This window comes from Sitophilus oryzae, unplaced genomic scaffold (genome assembly GCF_002938485.1).
Source record: "Sitophilus oryzae breed Bouriz unplaced genomic scaffold, Soryzae_2.0 scaffold_177_pilon_pilon, whole genome shotgun sequence".
Classification (NCBI taxonomy): domain Eukaryota; kingdom Metazoa; phylum Arthropoda; class Insecta; order Coleoptera; family Curculionidae; genus Sitophilus; species Sitophilus oryzae.
Window position 1 is genome coordinate 3,645,239 of NW_022146479.1, and position 19,537 is coordinate 3,664,775.

Consider the following 19,537-nt stretch of genomic DNA (forward strand, 5'->3'; position numbering starts at 1 on the left):
CTCCCTCTACAAGTAGGAGTCATATTGACATCAAAATAAAATTTCTCCTGTCAAAAAACTCCCAGACACCAATTTTCGTTCAAATATTGACGATTATTGTTGTTACTTCAGAAATTATTTGGAAAAAATCGAAATAAAAGTGAAAGAGACAGAGTGTAGAACACTCTGTATCTCCGAAACTAAGCATTTTGGGATATATATTAGGAACTGTTTTACTTATTTTTATCTGAAGAATATGCTGCCGAAGTTTCCGGAATACAGTTTGGGCCACACTGTATATTTAAGATTTTATAAGTTTTATGCCAAAATTTATTAAAATTAGCGTACATTTAACTCTATATCACGAAAATAATCTTAATCAAGATTATCTAAAATACGGCGAAAACCAGTAGTTCCAGATCTAGGTGTTCCAGTCTACTACATGTACAGGAAAAAAAATTGGAGGTGCGCAGACTAAGAAAATTGGTCAAGTGCGAGTCGGACTCGCGCACGAAGGGTTCCGTACCATTCATTATCTATACAACATTAGACACTATATTATCATAAACTTTTTTTCCGATTTAGCTGAAATTTTGAATGCGCGTCTAAGTAATTTAAAAAAAAATGAAGAAACACATTACTAAAAATTGTTTTAATCAATAATAAATATGTAAAAAGTAAAAATAAATATGTAAAAATATGTAAAAATTTAAAAAAACGATTAAAAAAAGTCGCCTTGACTAGGATTTGAACCTGCCTTCATAGCAGCGTAAAGTCCCTAACGCTTTAACCACGCGGCCACCGAGAACATGAAAGATTATATGTAAAATTCTTACTTAAAAGATAATGTTTAGTGAAAGTACTTTTTTATTTATAAACATTTATTTAATTCTGTTTTTAGTATTTGTTCTTATAGCGGCAACATAGATACATTATTTGTAAACATTTCAACTGTCTAGCTATAACGGTTCATAAGATAGACCTTTGTGATAGACGGACCGACGGACGGACAGCGAAGTCTTAGTAATAGGGTCCCTATTTTTACCCTTTGGGTACGGAACCCTAAAAATAAAGTTTATAAAATTTCGGACATTTTCTTTAGAAACACCCTGTATATTCGAGACCACCTCCAATACCAAAGACTTCCGACATAAATTCCACAGCATAAGTAGATTAAACTAGCGGCTTTCCCCGATAACTACGTCGCTCCCCGAAACAATGGCCCAAGACAACTAGAACTAGGAACTAGGACGTCGTCGTCGGCTTACTCTGGGCGGAAACGGAAATATCCGCTCGCAAGGTTGGATGGCGAAGCGTTCTCGCTTGAATAACCGCGGCAAGGAAATCAAAATAACGCGCTCGCGATATTGGCTGCAGGAACATCGGCAGATATTGAAATTCGTTCCGGGAACATTTCCTTAAACAGTCGCCAGCTTTCCAATATACCTTATTCCGCCGGTTACTTTGAATTGTATTTGAAGGCAGCGGCAACGCGGCGGTGCTGAGTTTGAACGAGATGGGCGGGAAATCAAATAAAGCGGATTCATGAGAAATGTATGGTGAGGATTGTGTTCTCAACTTAATAAAAATTATTATTATACTGTGTTTTTTTTCTCAGGTAAGATTTCGACATGACAGAAAAAAAGCAGATGACATACCAATCAATTTATTTTACCAAAAAAAGTTTCTAATATTTTTTAAGTATGGATGGGTTTATACAGGGTGCGTCTCAAAAGTGGCTCACCCCTATAACTTTTTTTATTTTTTTAGATAAAACAACGAGATTTGGTATGTTAGTATATGACATAAATTGGGATTGATTGGCATATTCAATTGTTTTCGGTCACTTCCGGTTTCACCGGAAATTACTGCAACTTTTGATTTTTAAATGGCACACTCGGTTCATAACGACAATTTGACTCGAAATACCAAGTGTGTGCTATCAAATTATTCGTAAAAAAATGCCTTTTCCAAATATGCTAATGAGCCACCCTCGTTCCATTTGAAAAAATTGATATATGATTAAAAATACGATTTGAGCATCTTTTAACCGGCCAGGACAAGGCACTAAAAACATTAGACGATCAAATCTATTTTTCCAAGGCTCCTTGACTAAAAATTAGTGTTTTTAACACAGCCATGGCACTCCAGATTGGAATTTAAAATACAATTTATTTTTGAGCGAATATGTCAAAAGTTGACATATGATATGTCATTCGATTCAGAGTGTCGAACAAGGGTGACTCATTAGCATATTTGGAAAAAACATTTTTTTATGAATATATTGATACCACACACTTGGTATTTCGAGTCAAATTGTCGTTATGAACCGCGTGTTACAATTACAATTAAACCATATGCGAAAATGTCAAAAGTTGACATATGATATGTCATTCTATTCAGAGTGTCATTTCCTATCGAATAAAGTAAAAAAATACCGAGGGTGCCATTTAAAAATCAAAAGTTTTAGTCATTTCCGGTGAAACAGAAAGTGACCAAAAACAATTGAATACGTCAATCAATCCTAATTTATGTCATATACTAACATGCCAAATTTCGTTCTTTTATCTGAAAAAATAAAAAAGTTATAGGGGTAAGTCACTTTTGAGACGCACCCGGTATATAAATCCCTGATGCGTCATCTCTTGTTGTTTTTAACCAGAGTTTTATTAGTTTATTTCAAAAATGACAGATCATATTTCAATATTATTGGTTTGACGGAACGATAAACGACAACCAGACGCCGGCGCCGATACATATCAACTCGACTTGAGATTTTTGAGAGTTGTCAAACTCTTGCCAGATTATAGGTTATAATTTTGTGTCAAATAATGTTAAATAACCTAAACCAAACCAAACCAAACCAAACACCCTGTAAAGGATATTAACAAAGCAAATAATTTAAAAATAATTTTATCATCTAGATCTGTCGTTGCCCTATGATGTGTTTTTTGGTTAATCTCAATAGACTTAATGTTTTTGGAGATATTCGCTTTTGAAGAAGATACTAACATTTTTTCGTCTTTTTTACATTAAAACCACACCTTTGCTTTTAGTCCTTGCCAACCAACCTATAAATTACTGTCTATGATTTATCTAATGTCTGCCTTTGAAAAATCATATCATTATTGTCTGTTGGGCAGTTACTGTAGCAGAGATGGTTTTAAGTTCAAAAGTTGATCCCTACCATGATCAATTAAAGTAGCACTAGCCGATACTCTAGAACTTATAACTATCCCTGGTAGAGTAAACGTCAATAATCAATAATAAATGACTTTCAATGACAGTGGCATTACAAAAGCAATAAACACTATTTTATGAAGGCCCAAAACCAAAGGCATACTTTCAATGCTAAAATTGCTGTAAATAATTACCTCGATAGTTACTGTCTTCAATAAAAATAAAGCTATTTAAATGAATAAAAAACATAGATGATAAAATGATTTTTAAATTCCTTACTTAATTAATATATTCCACTAACGAAGCATTTTAGGACATAAATTTATACGAACATTTTTACTTATTTTTATGTGCAGAATATGCTGCCGAAGTTTCCGGAATACAGATCGGATCACCCTGTATATTATTCTCTATATAATATAGCTCCTGATGATTTGTTTCCTCCACAACTAAAGACATGGATGTCTTCTTGAACCCCTCTAGTATTTTTACTTTTTTTTGTCCAGAAATAATTAAGAAATGATTAAGTAGCCTTAATTACAACGGCTTTCATTTGTCTAATCTACGACAAAAAGAATAATAATATAACAAATCATAATAGAGTAAATTGGTAAAATCAAAAACCAGACATTGAAAGAAACTCTTTCATTCCTCTAACGTTAGGTCAAATTTCTCAAATCGAAAGTTATAAAAAGAAGTACTCTTTTCGACGTTCTATCCCGGCTTCTTCGTACTTATTCAAATTTAACTTTTAATGTTGAACTATTCACGATTATTTCCATTGCTCCTTTATGGCCGTTCGACCGTTTCGATGGCTATGGCGGTTCCCGTGCTCAGGGTTTTATTTCGCTTTGGCCGCAAACTCAGCTCTCTCTAGGTTGCACCGCCATGCCGTCTACGATCCCTGAATATCTTAAAATCTATACCGTTACTTTTGCGAGAGAAGAAAAGTTGGAAGTTGAAATAAATAAGGAAGAATTTCGTTCGGTTTGGTACACGGAGGTGATTCGAAATTGAAGTGCATTTTTAGGGTTTTCTTTGTTTTTTTTTCTCAATGTAATGGACTAGAGAATGCATTACCAGTTAATCGATTTACCTGTTAAAATGCATTGAAAACGTGGTAAAATATTACCAGTAAAGGTGCATTCAGGCTGAGAGCGTTGAGCGTCGCGTCGCGTTTGCGTCGCGTCCGCGTGTCGAAATGAAATTAATTCACTTAACTTAAATTAGACCGTTCAGGCAGAGAGCGCCGCGTTTGGCGTTGCGCTAGCGTCCGCTGAGCGTCGGGGTTCGAGTTTAAAGGGGCGGACGCGACGCAAATGCGACGCGACGCTCGACGCTCTGAACATTTAATATGTTCTTTATATATCCTCAAATGGACACCATTTTGAAGTGAAAGCAGGAATCTTATATTAAAGAGTAAAAATATGTCGTGGTTTTTTAAAACTAAATAAAAGTAACAGTAATCTGTTGAATATTTATGTGTTTACTTTCATGTTTATTACGTCTTACATTAAACAAAGTTTTATAAGTTTTTGATATCACAAGGCAACGTCGAGGCTGATTTATTCCAAGTTTTAATTAAAGAAGACATAGTTTTGCAAGGCTCTCTTGTTATTTTCCATACTTTGTAAAGTTTATTAAAGCAAAATTGATTGGAAACATCAACAGCAAAGGAAAACTAAAACGACATAAAACAGAGGAAATAAGTTTGTAGTTTGAAAGAAAACGTTGGATAACATTGAAAAATGTTGTAAGGCTTAAAAAGCTACTTTTGACAAGAAAGCTATGTGTTGTTTTTGATTTTGCTTCTGTACCTTAAATTTAAATCGATTTTTTAATATATATACATATATTTTATTCTCAATAACCTTTGCTAAGATTTTTTTTCAGGATATAAGTCTTTTTTCAGGATCACTAGTTCATCGTTGCTGATTCCTCCTGTATTGATGAAGCCGGATGGTACAAACACTGTGTCTACGAGTAGTCAAATATTGGTCATGTTTTCATGGCTTACCTTACTGTAGGTATTGCCCGATAATTTCATTTTTCTTATATATTTAATATTTCACAACCAAACTTATATGGAATCATCTATTATTTTTCAAAATTTTCGAGACGTATGAAAATTGTGTGTTTATGAATAAAACTCAGTCCTTACCAATGACTTTTAATGAAAATTAATCCATATAGGTAGCAATAAAAAAAATGAATAAGTCCATCCCAAAATAAACACAATGGTATTTTTTTTAGTTTCTGAAACAAAATTAAGATTTAAATTTTTAATGGCCAAAAAGCAGAAACAAAAAGGAAATTGATAATTTTAATAATCCTTGTCGCTACCTCTAGCCCTTAGACAAGCTTCTATCCGGGCTGGCATGCTTCTTATTAAATTATCAAACGTTGTCTTGGGGTATGTTTTTCCATTCTGCTAATGCTGCATCAATAAGCTGTGCGAGATTTCCTGGATTGTTTCGACGAGTTCTAACCCTTTTTTGAGCTGGTCTCATAAGTGTTCGATAGGGTTTAGATCTGGTGAACATGCAGGCCAGTCCAAAACTATGACACCTTCCGTTTCAATACATTCTCTAGTCACTCTGCTGGTATGGGGAGGTGGACTATCGTGCGTGAAGTTAAAATTCTCCCCAATTGCAGCTCTCCAAAGACTAACGATTGGTTCTAGCACTAAATCAACATACCTCCGACACGTTAAAGTTTGTTGAAGTGGTAATAATACCTCCCCAGAACATTACAGTTACTCCTTTATATCTTGGTACAGATTTGACAGCCTGGAGTATCGCTCGTCGTCCTGGAGCTTTGAGAACCCGAATTCGATGGTCATCTGATCTTAGGCCAATTTTGGTCTCATCCGAAAGAAGAACATTTTGCCAATTCTCAGTTGTCCAGTTTTGTTATTGAAGGCATCAATTTAGCCGGTCAATTTTATGTTGCCGAGAAAACTGTGGGATCCGTAACTCTCTCCTGCTCTAAAACCCTCGAGCACGAAGCCTTTTTCTTATGGTTTCAACTGAAACATTCACACCTGTAGCTGCCAGAAGTTGTCTTTGTAGCTCTGGACGAGAAACATTGGGATTTCTCCTAGAAATTTGGCACACAAGGCGGTCATGTTGTTCAGTTGTGACGACTTTGTCTGGGCCTGTACTTGGGTGTTCGTAATTCCAAGTACCTTCCATATGTTTTCGATACAACACCATGAGTAACGCCTACATCTCTGTTACCTCTCTTTGGAGCATTCCTTCTTCAATGAGAGCAATAACTCTTCCCCTCTGTACCTCTGTTAATCCAACATAAGGCATTCAAAAATTGCCGTACAATTGTGATTTTATTACTGAACACAAAATTCAAAAGAAAATAAATCGCAGCAGTCGTTTATTCTTTATTATCATGTTTATTTATAACAGAAAGCCTTATTTTAAAATTGTATACCATTTGTTTCCTTGCAAGAAATTTAGTCAGAAATAAAGAGTGATTCCATATAAGTTTGGTTTGGTTTGGTTTGGTTTGAAAATTTTTATATTATATTTATATGTGTTTTATAAAAAGCATTATTTATTTAATTATCATAATATGAAATTTATAATATAATTTAATAATTAAAGCATCAGTCATAGATATCTACTATTATTATAAAATAATAAATAATTAATGAAATTTTTAAACCTAAGCTTATATAACTGCTGATAAATATCTACGAAATTTATATTTCACAAATTAGCTAACTTAATTAGTCCATTCTCGTAAATATTTATAACAAAATGACACCCACTTTGGATGAAAATAACTGGAATTTGTCGGACGATAATAACAAGCTGTGCTGATTCGAAAAAAAAACATTGAAACGTATTATTTGCAAGCTGCGTCCACCGCTTGATGTCACACATGCTCCAACGTTGCCAGAGTTGTTATAGAGAAAAAAAAAGGAATTTTATATTTTATTTTCATGAATTTTGAGTACTGAGTCTTTTTAATAAATAACTGATTATATATCGGTCATCAGAATTATCATCTTGTTGAAGGGTCTAATGCCATGCCCTATTTATTGTTCAACACAATTTTTTTTAATTAAATATTTATATACCATACAGTCGAGAGAAAAAATGCGTCAAATGGGGAATGACAATCGATAATAATTTTTTTGAGGTCAAGCCCCGATGCCATACTTGCCTATATTCTCTTCTTTATTTTTTAATGGCGCTTACTGCTAATTGGCTTTAAGAAGGTTGTAATTTATTTTTATATTGAGTAAAAATTATTTTAAATAGTGTAGTTTTTTTCAAGAAAAAATAATTTTTTGTCTAAATAATTTTCTGTCCTTTTTTAACCTTCCTATAATTAGTGTTAATTTTTGTCAAGTTTTATGTCAATTTTTAGTAAATGCCGATCTTTGACGGCGATTTTTTCGATCATACGGTATTTACTATAATGATAATGTACCATTCACGATAGCATTTCATCACTTGCAGTCTTGTTCCGGGTTTTTTAACTACGACAGGACATTTTTTAGACAAATTTATACAGGGTGAGTCTTAAATAAGTGCAAATATTTTCAGGGCTGGTAGATCTCGATAAAAGAAACTTATTTTCTCTTTTCCGTTTTTCAAATAAGTCCAAAATAACCGAGTTATTTTACTTCAAAAATTTCCATAAAAATGATTTTTGCTTAAATATTAGCAAACCAAACCACTGGATTTTTTTTTCTTATAAATTTAACCTACCACCTATGTTGCCATATTATCAAGGATTTTATGCTTTTTAAATAAAAAACTGAAAATAACTTTTTTTCAAAAAAGTCCAAATTTTCAAAAGAAATTCTGGCGGAAAAAAACCTTACAATCGTGTTTCTGGGGTCAAAATATACTACCTCTAAAAATATTTGCACTGATTTAAGACTCACCCTGTATATCGCGAATTATTTTTTTTCTGTACTTGCAATAATTATTCCAAGGGGCGTCTCAGTTGGGTAAAAAATGTATATGTACTGCCAAAATATCATTCTACTGCCAAAGACTGCGAAGAAGACTGCCGATGCCTGCCATATAATTATAGTCGACTGCCGTAAGACTGATGCCAACGACTGCCAAGAAAATGTAGATGTAATCCCAACAGTGAGGCACCCTTCGAGTTAGTTAATTTAAACCAAAAAATTTAGGGTAGATTAAGTAATAAATGTAATTCTCACATAGCCCTATAACTGTAGTTCAAATTTGATAAAATAATAAAAAAATAGAGTATGACGCACTTTTTATTTGACAAGTAGATGACAAAGGCACAGTCCTGCCCCATATCAAATATTATTTGATATGGATTTTATTTTTTTTGTTATTTGGGACTCGACAAAAAATGTTTTGAACACATTTGTTATTCTCTACAATTTTTATAAAGTAATTTTGTAAAAAAAAATATTTATTACTGTTAACTTTGTGTCTCTCTATTTTTTTATTGAAAAAATTTAAAGTGATTCAGCTACATAACGCAATGGACAATGCAATGATGTCATTGGACGGATTAAAACTTGAAAACACACCAACCAGAAAATCGTTTTATAGTGCGAATGGAATTAAAAATCGACCTTTCGGCTTTAAAAATATTTGCATTAATAAAGAGCACTGGCACAGTAGGTTTTTCCGTTTTTCCGATTATTTTTTTTCCTGTTTTTGGTAACACGTGTTCGGAAATTCGTACGCGCCCTAGGGCTCATTTCAAACAGCAGCGGCTTTCCGTTCGATATTTTTTTATTTTTTTCAACAACTATCGGCCGATTTCGCATCGCTAGGTAAAGTGTTACGAACATACAACAAGCTCAATCCAATTCTAATTATCTTATTCGCATTTTCCGTGTGATGCGTAGAATGGTAAATAAAAATCGTTAATAGATTCCAAAAGTGACGTGCGATAATAAAACGACTTCATAGTGGCCTTTGAAATAACAAAAGCGAATCAAGGATTATCAATGGCCTGGAAAACATTTCCGTAGAAAATTATATAACGCAGGAATCATCACTTCAAGTAAACGAATTTTTCATTCTTGATGGTGAAATCAGATGACTTGACTCAGATGGTGAATCATTTTTCAAAAGAGGCTGAAAACAAAAAGAAACATAAATAACAACAAAAAAATATACAAAAATTAAAGTATTATTCAAAAATTTCTGGATACTAGTATTTGTGCTCTTTTTCCTTACTGTTAATGAAGCTCATTTTAATTAAATAACGTTGTATAGGTAGGTATAAGCACAATAGGTAAGTTTTTTGCTACTAATAATAATAATGATTTTTTCTACAAAATGGTGCAGCCGACGGAAGCTTTTGTTCGAGCCCTAAACAATAACAATGCGCCGCATAAAAATAGCATTTGCCAGACTAACTAGTGCCGCCATTGTGCAGGGCCGAACACGCGTAATTGTTTCCCATTATTGTGGCGAATTATCGAAATTCCAAATATTTAATTATGGTACGTTCGTTCATCCGCACTGGACCATTACATTTTGGGCTAGAAGTTTTTTCACAGTGGTCGTATCGCTATACCCTTTTAAACGTATATAATTTTAACAATCAGTAATTTGTTTTATTTGTTAATTAGGGTTTTCGCTTTGTTTCAACAGAAATTAAACTGATTATTCACGTTTGATTTGAGTTTAATAAAATTCGTTAGCTTCATAACAACATCAAAGGAACAAAAACTTCAAAACCCAAATCCCCTGGCCCCTGCTACAATATGCTAAACAATATTTCATTTGAAAAAGAGGTAGATATTTGTCAAAATTTTATGGGTTTTATTTTCTGATTTATACCACTAAAATGTTTAGTATAGGCTTGGTGCATTTCAGGTGATTTCAACAAATTCCGACCGCAGCGCACTCTACGGCAGAAATCAGAAATTATAATAATAATAATAAAAATATAATTTTTTACGATATTTCAAAAGTAAAACAGGGGCGAAGTTCAGCTCTTACCGAACAGCGTCCGGTGGAGCTGCTCTTGGAGCCAAGAGTGACATGTCTTGTTAACTTTTTCTACTAACTGAAAATTACAACCACTAATTTGGACGTTCTGAATGCTTACATTTATATTAGAGGAATAGACTGATACTAATTGAGACCACTAATTTATTCCACTAATTTCGAGATTCTGAATGAAGCGTTACAATTATTAATTGAATCAATAGATTTGACTTAATACATGATAACCCGCCAAATACACACACATGGCCAAAATTATTGCATGTATCGTTTAAAAATATACGGGAAGTAATTTAAAGAATCTTTTTTTATACATAGCTTTGATAATCTGTAATAAACATTTTTTTATTAAAATGGATATGGCAAACAAGACCCAATATTATTACAAATTCTTGCACATTTCGATTTGTGGTCTCTTGGGTTTCAGAAGAAATTTGACCATTGTTTTGGCCTTAAAATGCCTAGAGACATTATTTCACAGTTTAATATACTCAGAATAGTAACACTGTCTCAACAGGGCTACCGGCAAGTTGCAATAGCTGAAATTGTAGGAGTTTTGTAGGAGCGATGTTTCGCGAATATTAAAAAAATTCAGGGAGACAAACGAGGTCACAGACCGGCCTGGAAGAGGTAGAAAAAGAGTTACTACTGCTGTGCAAGACCGTCAAATATCCCTAATTGCACGACGCAATCCCCTGCTTTCTAGTACTGCTATTAAATGTTTCAAGAATGACCATGGCAAGAAGACTCCATGACAGAGGATAACATTTAAGGAGGCCTCTACGTGTTCCGATGTTCCGTTTTAGTTTAACTTACAGCACTAAATTACGCGACTACGATGGGCTGAGGAGATGAGAGCAAATGGACCTAATTGGAATTTCGTCATTTTTAGTGATGAAACAAGAATAGGCCTAGTGTCAGACTCGCGACAAACTTTGGTCTGGAGAGCATCTGGAAGACGAGCACGCTTGAATGCAGCTCAACCCCGTGTCTCGTTTTAAGGGGGAAGCATTATGGTATGGGCAAGTATAATGCACGGAGCTCAAACTCCTCTTGTTTTTATTGATGGCACAATGACAGGTGCCTCATATCTTAGAGACGTTTTAGAGCCTATTGTGCGTCCATTTCGAGGGGCAGTGGGGAATGAGTTTGTTTACATGGACGATAATGCTCCTCCCCATCGCACTTTAGCGGTTCGCAAATTTTGTGAGGAAGAGGGTATAAGAAAACTAGTGGCCACCGATGTCTCCAGATATGAACGTGAGCATGCTTGGGGCATGCTTAAACGCCATATTGCCAAAAGGAATGATCCCCCCCCGTACCTTAAATTAATTGAAAATTGCTGCGCGCGAAAGATGGGAAGCCATTCCTCAACATCTTCTGGACAACATAATTGAGAGCATGCCACGTCGTCTCACAGCTTGCATTGAGGCTCGAGGAGGCAATACAGACTATTAGTTGTGAGAAATAATTAAAATTGTGTTCAATATTTTCTGTCTAAAATGAAATTTGTTTTTATTGATTTTCACTCATTATGAAATAAAATTATAATAACAGCCTAGTTGCACTTAGATTTTTAATTTTACATTAGTTAGTCTTGTAGTAAGCCAATATGTCCAAAAATATAAGAAGAATCATATTAAGTCCAAAATAAAATAAAAATATCGTTATATGAAATAATTTTGGCCATGTATGTACATGACTGACAAACAAACTACAAGAACCGGAATACAGCTTAAAACGCAACAATTTGATATGCATGATCGCACAGCTCAGATCTTAAGAGCAAATTGATTTTTTCAAAGAGTCAGATTTTTAAAAGACAGTTTTGTCAGTATATAGCCTAGTAAAGTTCCCGCCAAAACTCTGGTCTGTGCAGTTAAAAATATTTAGCATATTAAAAGATCGCAGATCTGATCTTTTCGATGATAATCCGCGCATCGAAGCCGCCATTGCAAGTTAAGATTTGAACTGAATCGAAGGACTGTACAGTTCAAATCTCTCGATAACGTTGCGTGTAGGGCCATTTTAAGTAAGAGGAAGGTTTTTTGGTTGACAATATGCCTAAATCTCTTTCAAATTAAAACGTAAATTGGAATATTTCTAGATGCAGCTTGATCAATTTTGAGTAATAAATTTCGCTTTAATGAAATGTTTAACGTGATGCTCGACCAAATTTTCATAAAACTCGTCTCAAAGAAAATTTATTTCGTCTTCTTATAACGTTCCTCGTTGAAAATTCAATTTATTTTGGTTCTGTTAGCTTCGAGTGTGGTCTGCTTCTTCAGTAGCGACCACTCCAGTCGGTTAAAACTAGCAAACCCGCGGCTTTCGTAGCGTTTCGAGGGAAATAATTCGCCCATTATCTCGATTATTTTGCGTTTTGGTGGCGGGACTGTTCTCGTTTTGTGTCTTTCTTCGAATCTGGTTAATTGTTTTGAGAATAGGGATTTAGTAGGGAATTAGACGGGGCATTAAACGATGTTAAATGTTCATGTTTTTGAGGAGAAGAAAACATGAGAATTGCGGTAATTTTATGCCTATTAAAACGAAATAATTTAATCAAGAATGACAGAGTATTTTTATTATTTTTTAGAGTTGGACCAAAACGCGAATTTACATCTACCTAAATAAAACAAACTCCGTTTAATTAAACCTTAGTTAACTTATACTCAAAAACGATACAGAACGCATAGACAGAAAGACTATCAGAGCGGTAAGGATCTACTAACAGGGCAATTTAAGCTTAATAGGGTTCTAAAGCTGATGGGATTGACAGACGAAGCCATATGCAGGCTTTGTCAATGTGCAGAAGAAACGACAGCCTGGCAGTACTAGGCGATGATAGGACATTGACCGAAAGCATTGACAGTATATAGGGTTCTGTCTCCAAGTTGCTAGACTTTTTGAGAAGGATTAAGTTTTTTGAGAAGGATAAGACTGGAAAATGTAACCTCAGGATCAGAAGAGGACCACAATAGGTCAGAAAATGTCGCAGAGGATCAGCCCGAGAGTCCCTCGAAGAATGCAAATAGCGAGAAATTCGCAAAAGTTGGAAAAATACGAAAATTGCGAATAATCTGGAAAACGGATTGCGTTGTATAGAAAAATATACAGGGTGTTTCGAAAAACATGTGCCATCTTTCGTGGGGAGATTCCTCACGTAAAAATAAGATTTATTTGTACTCATCAACTATTTAAAACTTGAGTGATTAATAAAATTACGTTTATCTCATCAAAGAAGCCGAATTCCACAAAATATCAAAAGATAACTTTTAATTGTTACTAAACGACCTACACAATTTTGATATCTAAAAAAAAGTCAGTGGCGCACATGTTTTTTTTTAAATTCCAGTGATAACCCATTTATCATCATAAGTCCCATTTTTTAACATTAAAATATGTAGCACTTATAGTAAATTTTACTGTCAAAATTTCATTCGAATCAGTAAAAGTATTTCAGAAAATTATAATAAATCGAAAAATGATTAAGGCTTTGATTCCCTGTAGCTACTAAATAAAGCAGAACCGACCTATGTTGATATGAAAAATAAATCTTATTTTTATGTGAGGAATCTCTCCACGAGCACATGGCACATGTTTTTGAAACACCCTGATATTATAGGCTCAATCGACTCTACTGCCGTTTCAGTATTCCGTACTAGCTAACAAACACCCTGTATAATAATATTTGTTTTTTTCATATAGCAGCAAGATTTGTGATAAAATTTTGAATTTTCTTGAAAATAGAGAAGAAGAATATCTATAAAACTAAAACAAATATTAGAAAAATTAAACTAGAAACAATTTAAAGAAAGAAACAAAATAAAAACTTATAAAATATATAAATATTTAAAAAAAAAAATAATTGCCTTCTGAATATTCATATTCTATTTTAAAGTAGTTTTAAATTTCGGTATTTCTAACTAACTAAAATTTCAGAATAGATTTGACATGAAGTTTTAATCTGACTGAATTGTAACCAAATAAATCCATTAAATAGTGGGCGTTTCCCAAGGGCATTTTGTCCTATTTTCTATTTTCAATTTAGTTATTTAAATAGCAAGCTTTTGTAAAGGGCACTACCATATCTAAATGTCGATTTAATCGGTTATATTAAAACTACAACTCTTAAAATATAATAGATACAGAAGTTGTAATGAAATCATTTTACAAAACTAACTCTTTTAGTTTTTATATTACTGTTTCTGCGGTGAATTACTCTGGTTGTTTTATTATTGTTTTAATAATAAAATAACTGAAGAAATGGGGACAATAGATCTACAGGGTGGTCCTAACTGTATTCCGAAAACTTCGGCAGCATATTCTGCAGATAAAAATAAGTAAAAAAGTTCGTATAAATGTATCTACCAAAATGCTTAATTTTGGAGATGGAACTTTTTATTTTTTTAAATTAATCACAAATTTTTCTCCGAAAAAATGATGAAAAAACAGTTTCTGTAGAACTTTTGGCACAAAAAACATTTTAAATTTATTATTTCAATCTAATAACTATTTAGTCAACATGTTTAATTTATGTCAATGATGAGAGATATTGATAAATTCGATTCCAAATATCGCGAGAACCATTACTCTTAGCGATTTTTACCAAGAGACCTTCTTTACGTAGAAAACGTCGTAAATGTATATTTTTTTACTCAGTAGTTTTATACAGGTATGGACAAAAAGTTATTACTCTTCAAACGAATTAAAAAATATGTAGGTGGTGCCCTCTACAAGTAGGAATCATATTGACATCAAAATCAAATTTCTCATGTCAAAAAAATTTCAGGCACCAATTTTCATCTTAATATTTACGTTACTTCAGAAATTATTTGGAAAAAACGAAATAAAAATGAAATTTCTACACCCTGTATCTTGGAAACTAAGCAGTTTAGGATATATGTTTATACGAACTTTTTTACTTATTTTTATTTGCAGAATATGCTGCCGAAGTTTCCGGAATACAGTTCGGACCACCCTGTATAAAGTCGCGGTGATTAACTTCCCCCCATACAATCTACAATCTATGTACAACAATGCAAATTCAATCAAGAGAAAATAAAATGGCGGAATACTTAAAAACTAATCACACAAAGGATAAATACAAAATAACCCTCCCTAGAACTAACCCTGTCCTTAAATCGCCCTACCTCCCCTATTATCCTAAGGCCCGGCCCACACTACTTACCCCTACCCACCCCTAGCGACGATTTAACATAAATGTCAAAACAAATACCCGGAGAGGAGAACCGGCATTACGATTACCTGCCAATGGGGACAAGCGGGACAATTATTGGGACAATCGTAAGTGGAGACTATTGAGCGGAATAATAGAGCACGGGGACAGTTGTTCTTGCGGGACCCACCGTTTCTACATCTGTTGAAATAGGACACCCGCAGATTTGAGTCTTTAGCCTGTGTACGTATGTGTACAGGACAGGAAATGAGACGTATAGAGTGAATTACCCATAGAGCGATTAGAGCAGATTAGAGATAAAGTTGAAATGGGGTTTTTATTTTCAATGGGTAGGTATTTAGTTCAAGGATTGTGAGATTATTTGAGAAGATATTAGATATGGTTCACTTATTTCTAAGGTTTGAAATTACCTACGACAAAAACACATAAATAAATGTATTGTACTTAATTTTACAATTTTGTTTTGATTTTTTAAGCACATAACGGGTGTTTCACAAAGAATATTCACATAATTCTCAATGTGTTGCAGAGATATGGATATAACGTTGTGTGCGTATAAAAAACAAACATTTTTTTGGAAAGTGCGACACCTCAACGCATTTAGGAGGTTATAAGCTTGTAAAAAATTAACTAAAAAACCAGGTTTTTATTTAAGAATACAAATTTGATGATGGTCTTAGAAAAAAGACAACTTCATTGATTTTTGACGTCATCAAAGGATAAAGCTAAGAAAGTTTCTTTCTGAGAATGTATTTATAGATTTTTTCTAACTGTCAAAATAAACTCTAAAAAAATGAACCCAAAAACAAGAAATTTCAGTTTGATGTATATTTATTAACTAAAATATATACAACTGTTTAATTAATTCTTTTAAGACTCTCCCTGGACAGGTGGTATCAAAGGCATTGTTCTTTTTTTCTATAAATTGGCATATGTATGTCGATTACGTTTATACGCTCTTCTCAAATATCATGTTTTTAATTTTTTCTTAAACTTTTTATAATTTAATTGTGTTAATTTTTTCGGTAACATTATATACATTGTGGTAGTTTCTGTGAAAGTTTTTTTTCAGTTCTCTTGGCTGTTCTGATGTCTGATTTTCTTCTAGTTTCGTAAGTGTGTATTTGTTTGTTAGTTATTAAACAAATATTTGTTTTTAATAATTTATTTTTGATTTTGTGTAGAAGTAATATATTATGATATTTTATTAATTGTCTTATGTTTAGTTCTTTTGTTTTTTGGTATACTTCTTCTGTTGGTATTTTGTTGTCTTTGTAGCAGGTTTAAGTTTTTTTCTGTAGTATTACTCCCATTTTAAAATGTTATGAATTTTAATGCCGGGGTAATTGACTTCAGATATTTCGATTTTTGGCTCGTTTAAAGTTATATTCAAGTCTTTTGTTTGCTTTTTTATATTAAATCTTATAAATTCTGTTTTGGATTCATTTATAGTTTTTTTTAAGCACCACATTTCTAATTTTTTCAGATCATTATTTAGATTCACTTGTAAATTGTTATAATCTTTGTCAGAATACACCATACATAAATCGTCAGCATACGCACACATTCTACCAAAAAAATTTTGTTCAAATAAATCGTTAGTATTTTCTGCGGTCTGTTATTTAAATAACCTTTTACTAGGTTGATGTAATGTTCAAATCCATATGAAATGAGTTTCTCTAAATAAAATGAAAATCTCAGCCATATTTTCAAATTCAAATTCGAATAGTTTATTTATCTTTTCAAAAATTAATATACACATTAAACAAAAAAATGGTGAAAGGGACTGTGTCGCGATTATAAGAAAAACCGATACACAAAAACAATAAATGTTTATGTGCCACATAGCCCTGTAGGCAATTAAAAATATATAAGTGATATAAAAATCGATATACAAAATATAAAATAAAATAAACAAAATATACTCAGAGACAAGAAAAAAAGAGAAAAATAGGAGAAAAATATTTCCGAAAATGACAAAGATAAATTCAATTACTAAACTGATTACCATTGGGCTCACTAAAAGGTAACTTTTCTAAGCCACCCTATTTTCCTAGATCCGAATTAGGGTATCCGGAACGGGGAATTTCGGTACCACACCTCTTAGGAACCGGGATTTCCCGATTTTTTCGGTACTGATGTTCAGTGGTGGTTCATCAATCAGAAAGCAAGAGATGGGTTTTCAAATTAAAAATGTCGAGTCGCGGTTCTTTGATGTCTCAAAAGAACCGGGAAATCCCGGTACCGAAATTTCCCAATAGTGAGAGCCGAATTTGTGACATCCTATATAAATTAAAAAAATAAATAAAAAACGCTTTAAACACATACCATATTACCTTCATAACTACATAATTTTTGTTCTAGTGGCTTTAGTATTAAAACAATCAAGAACTGCAATAGTAAAAGCGACTTAGTCTGCAAAACCGACCGGTTTTAAACCGCATTCAGACGTAATCGGTACAAATCGAATAAAATTAAAGTCTCGGTGAACGGGAGACACAAAGAAACGAAGAGATTACTAACCTAACCTAACCAGAACTACTTATAACTCTCTGTGAGGGGAGATTTTGGGGATTTCCGCGGTTGGGGGGAGTGGAAAAGCGACCTAGGGCAGATTATCTGAATTTCCATTGCCATTCCGGTTTCAGTTTTAAGTGTGATTAATTGGATAATCGTCTTAACTGTTAGAAAATTAATTATCGAATTGAAATATATGCAGGGTGTCCCAATATTCCGTGGACATAGAAGTACTACGTATTTTTGGAATCAAAATAAGTTCATTGGACACAATTATTTACCTCTATACAAAAGTGCTTCGTTTTTCCGCTAGAGGGCATCAAACTTTAAAAAAATAAAAACATTTTTTCAGAGATTATATTCCGATTTGAATGATATTTTGGGTATTAGGTCAATTTAATATCTGGCTTTCAAAAATATCAAGAAAAAGTACGGGAAGGGTAAAAACTACTCATACCCCCAAGCTTATTAAAAGGTAAGGTTGTCTCGTAACTCGATCCGCCATTATCGAAAACGTCATCTACTACGTCATAGGAATGATACCGCTCATAGATAAAAGGATAAAAACTGCCCACAGTCCGACAGTGCATTTCCGAATCGATATTCATTGTGTACTTTATTGTCTATAGTGTATGGCGCCAATAGTTTTCAGTTGTTTGATGTGTGTTTTCTTTATTGTATTGTCCATTTATCTCTGTCGGTTGTATTTTATTTTCTATTCCTCTTATTTCTATGATTTTATACGTTCTATTGGTCCAAACTTTATTATAATGGCAATTAGTTGTTCAGCTTTCAAGTGTAAAAGCCGCAGCAATAAGACAGAGCCAGGGGTTACGTTTCATAGGTAAATAAACAATCCCTTTTTAGCTTTTTCTTAGTTTCCTTATTGAATTCGATAATTATTTTTCTGATATTATATGTACTTGATGTGTGCTATACGTCGATACTAGTTTTGTTCCTTTTGTCAACATTATAATACGTTTTTTTCGTAATTAATTAGTATGATACCACCGTATACACCATAGGCGTAGTCAAAACAATTATCAAAGAATAGAAATATCTCTTCAAACAGCTAAGTTAAGAAAAATATGTGCCACGGCACTGTTTGGTGACATCGTAACAATTTGCTCTCGGGTGTTATTTGTCCTTGAATTCTACAGTTATTGATTTATTTAAAGTTTGATGCCCTCCAGCGGACAAACGAAGCACTTTTAAATAGAGGTAAATTGTGTCCAATGAACTAATTTTGCTAAAATTTTGAGAATCACTGGATCTTTTCTGGATCTTCTTTCTTGTTAATTTAATTTATTATCAACAAATTATGTTTTTAACTAAAAACTAAGAAAAAACTAAACTTATTTAAGACTCGCCCTTTATATTTGCCCACTCGGAATATAAGCATAAAAAAATTTCACTGCCTCCTGGATTGTAGATAATAAAATTAGATATTACAGTGTCTTTTTAAACGAAGCAAACGCCATTTCAAAAATATTAGATTTGAAATGAAAGGACCATTCTTCTTGCAGTTTTCTAGAACTCTGAAACAGCGTAGGTATTTTAGCTGCCGCATAGAATAAAAACAAAACCTTCCTACTCCAATTTGAATACAACTTCACCTTGTCAATTCAATTTCTTAGTACGCCGGAGAGGTGCAGCCGAGACTGAGGGAATATCGAGTGGA

General features: G+C 33.3%; 1 protein-coding gene across 2 annotated transcripts in view; it reads right to left on the minus strand.

Annotated features, from left to right (window-relative positions):
- LOC115882208 (limbic system-associated membrane protein-like) overlaps positions 1–19,537 on the minus strand; it is a 247,558-nt gene that overhangs the window by 106,611 nt on the left and 121,410 nt on the right. The gene's annotated exons all lie outside the window — the stretch shown is intronic.